We start from the raw sequence: 4326 nt of genomic DNA, 5'->3' as shown, positions 1-4326 counted from the left end.
AGGGTAGCTCTAGCAGAGCAGAAATGTGGCAAACTGGATTGGAAGATGGTGTCCTATGATGGTGCCAAGTGGAAAATCACTAACCTCTACTGTGCAGCCATCTATTCTGCTGCTGCTTGTTACAGGAGATTCCATGGCTGTGTGTAGAGCTGGGCGGTATGACCAAAAAATTTATATCACAGTATTTTTCAAAGTTATATCGGTTCCACGGTATACGATGGTATTTTTTTAAGTATGACTGGGCGTTTATTAGAGTGGGAAATGGGAAGGACATACAAATATTGTATTTAAACATTATAAATTAAAATAAATAGTAACGTGAAACAAGCACATGAGCCTTGTGCATTTATTCGGCACATGGTCACAGTGTATAAAATATAATTTTCTATTGTTTTCTTATTTTCATGTATTATCAAATAAATAAATAGTTCTCTTCTTATATATGATTTTTTCCGTTTTGTTACTTTCAATTTCCCAGCCCAGTTTGTTTCATCACTGAGAAGGGAATGTAGGAATATGCATAACAAAAATCATATCTAGTATAGTGTAGCTCTGTTCTGCGAGATACCACATTTTCTCACACTGACTGGCTGAGGTGACATTTATATGTAAAATATTCATTCCTAGAATGTACAAATTCATCCGCATTTTGCATATCAAGACCTGCAGAAATTCCTGGAGAATAGTCGAAATACAATATCCACCCATCCATTTAGGCTTTCTATTTCTATTACATTTATTCACTTGAAGTTTGCAGTGGAATCAGGTTAGGATAAAAAGTAACAGCAGTCGGTCTTTCAAGGAGACCCAAAGGTGCTCTTTGGCTGGCTAAGCATTCCACGCAGAAGGTCCTGAGCTTCTTCTCTGCCTAGTGGGAGGAGCCAAAATTCTCCACGGAAGTGCAGCATTTTCAAAGAGCAGCAATGCCACCTTCAAGCTCACACCTTCAAGTAAAACACTACGACCACATTTCCAGTAACTGAAAGGCTATGATATCATTTCACACAGATGTCTAATATGTGTTCCCCATAACCTCAAAATTATGAGCTTGTTGCATTTCAAAATATTTTTTCAACTACTGTGTATTGTCAGAGATACTAATGAGAAGGTTTAAGTATCTGTATGTTCGTGAGATATTGCAAATTGATCTTCTTTGTTTTTACCTCTCAATTATATCTCATTATTTCCAGATTTATTTAAATCACCCGTTAAGGTTTAAGCACAGGTGGGTCCATCTCCTGGGCATTTCTGCCTGATGTACCTCCGAAGGTGCCATTCTGCCAGCTTATGTTTCGCTTCTGTAATCCTGGAACATCTCAAGCTGATGAAGCAGCAGTAGGGACGTCTCCCTACCGCCCCCTGCAGTCAGCCCCAGAATCCTTGCTTTCCCCATGCTTTGTCCATCTTTTGGAGCCAGAGCCAGAATCTCCCTTGTTCTGTCTCCTCCTCCAGGTCTTTGAGTGCCTTCCTCATCTTGTAGCCTGTGATCCTAAGATACTTCAGGCATCCACTGCCTGGATGTTCCAGTAAAGCCTCTGCAACTTCCACTGGATAGGAGAATTCCCTCCACCCTGCTTTCTCTGGAAAGTAGCCTCCATTCCCGTAGGGAAGTTGTGGTGCTCTATTGTGGGAACCTCAGCTGGTGGTCGAGATCAGCTCTATTGTTCCACTAACCTCTGGGTGGCAGTAGGGACTACTGCTCTGAGCTTCGCCTTCCTGTCTGCCAAACTGAATCAGCCGCTGTGATGTTACCCAGCTGACCCGGTTTGCTTTAAGCCTGCATACCTTCAGGATTTCAGCTAGCTTAGGCAGGACCTGGTCATGGCTCCATCTGTGCCGCCTCGCAGCCAGTGGGGATATGCTGCAAGCGCAGGTTCCAAAAGTCACAGAGTTGGCAAGTTTCCTCTGAGCCATACCAGAGGTGCAGGTTCTGGGGACTGGGATGGGTATTGTGTATGGACCTGATGAGGAAACTCAGCCTTGCTTGTACATCCTCCATTTATCGGCCCAAGTAACAGTCCTGTTGATCACAGCCTCCCAGGTTGGCTAATTCCCTTGCTGCTGCTGGCTCACAGCTCTGATTTTATACTTCTCCTCTTCTGTCTTCATAACTTCAGAGATCACCAGGTCATTCATTTCTTTCTTTGTGGCTTTGGACCACATCTTAGGTGCTGTTCCCCATTCAAAGTCAGCCCTGCCTGGCTGCAATAATCCAACAATCTCTTGGTGTTTCAGTCCTTTGATGGACTGATCTATTAAATACATCACATTTAAGAAGTTATGTTTTGTGCGAACTTGGGCCTGGGTATTTTGAACAGACAGGTCAGGTGAGTGTCTTACCTTGAATACAAGTCTCACCTTCTCCTGTTTGTAGCCCAAGTTAATGGATTTCAGGGAGAGCTTTAAGGTGTTTCTCCAAAACAGTGCTCTGTTGGAAAGACATTGAGGAAAGCCCAGGTATTTACAGATGTCTTTCATGGTTTTTATGTCCATCTTATGAGCTGTGGTTAAAGTGATCTCACACAACTTCAGAGGTCACATCGGTCATTGGTATAAGGTGAACTGGTAACACCAGACCTTGAATTTGGTCAGTCTTGCTCAGACCATCCGAGAGCTGGGATGTGACAGAGGCAGCCATATGCTTGTTGGACAGGTCAGCCATTTGCCAAGATGGTCTGCCAAGAGCGGGATATTCTCACCATTGATTGAAATGAAGATGTTGACTCCCTTCCAAACTGAGAGACTGTGGGACTGGGGCTGGTTTTATTTCCATCTAGACCCATGTTAGCAGCTCCTCAAGTCTTTTCAGGTAGCTGGAGGTGCATGATGCTGTCTGAAGGAGGGTGGTGATGTCCTCCATGTTACAATGATTAATTAACTGTGAAGCCTTTCCCTTTATCACAATATCCAAAACAAAGCCTTATACCTTGTGACACAGCTATACGATATCTGTCAGTGATATTTGGTTTGTGGTGTTCTGATATCAGGTACATAAATGAGTCTACTATCAATATATTCCATCAAACTCATCAATCTGGGTACAAATGGGGAGAATTTTTCATAATCCTTCTCTTCTGGATCAATGAAGTCTTCTACTAAGAATACAGAAACACTTGGTGGAAAAATCAATGTTAAGCAAATCTTCATTCTCTGATCTTCTGTTTGACTCATATACTATACAGGCAAAAGTATTGGGACCATTATACCGGCAGAAATTTTATGACATCTCATTCTAAATACATATGCATCAACATGTAATTGGTAGTTGGCAGGTATAACAGCTATCACTCTTCTGGGAAGGCTTTCCACTAGTTTATGGAGTGGGAATTTGTGGGAATTTTTGCCCATTCATCCAGAATTGCATTTGTTAGGTCAGACATTGGTCTTGGATGTGAAGGCCTGGCTTGCAATTTCTATTCTGGTTCATCCAAGGTGTTCCATGGGGTTGAGATCCATACCAAACTCAGCCAACGATGTCTTTGTGGATCTTGCTTTGTGCACTGGGACACAATCATGCTGGAATAGAAAAAGGCCTTTTTGGGAGTTTTTGCATTTTTAGTTTTTTCATTGCAGTCACGGATTTTTGTAAAATAGAGTTTTCCCATTAGGTAAAAAAAAGCGGGTATTCATCACGTTGTGGGGACATGTGGTCCGGACAGTTCTTTAGTTTCTTTATACCCCCAAAAGAACCTCTTAGTGTGTGAGGAGTCTGAGGCAGAGATGAGTCAACACAGGACGGAAACTGACTACTGGGAAGTCAGTGACTTCTCATCAGCCTAGTGATGCTGACTGGAATGCCCATTCTCTCCCTGACTTCCCCTATGATCGTAATTTGCTAACACTGTCTGTATGCAAAAGATCAATCAAGAATATTGGGGCATCCTTAGCACATTTCCTTACTATGTAAAGAAAACAAATTACATCCAAAGAGCAGCACTCTCTGCAGTAAACGGCAGTATAGAGGCAACTTCAAACAGCCAATGGGAAACAGCGCACTCAGCACATTTTTAGTAAATGAAAATTTCTGCTTGTGTAGATGAACCACTGTTTTTGCCATTAATGTACACCTGCTTAAATCCTGCAGTCTCAGAGTGACATTGTTATATTATTATTATTATTATTATTATTATTATAGTAGTAGTAGTAGTAGTAGTAGTAGTAGTAGTAGTAGTAGTAGTAGTGAGCCCGGCAGCAATATGTTTTATCTGTAGAAGTAATTCAGACCAACAGAGACACCTAGAGTCAGTGTTGGCCTACAAGGGATGCCGGCGGTTAGAACTACATCTCCCACATACCTTCACCACGTAACGTGCGGCCCTGCGTATA

The sequence above is a fragment of the Brienomyrus brachyistius genome, chromosome 5 (assembly GCF_023856365.1).
Source record: "Brienomyrus brachyistius isolate T26 chromosome 5, BBRACH_0.4, whole genome shotgun sequence".
NCBI lineage: Eukaryota > Metazoa > Chordata > Actinopteri > Osteoglossiformes > Mormyridae > Brienomyrus > Brienomyrus brachyistius.
The sequence above is the reverse complement of the archived record's forward strand: the minus strand, read 5'-3'. Positions refer to the sequence as shown.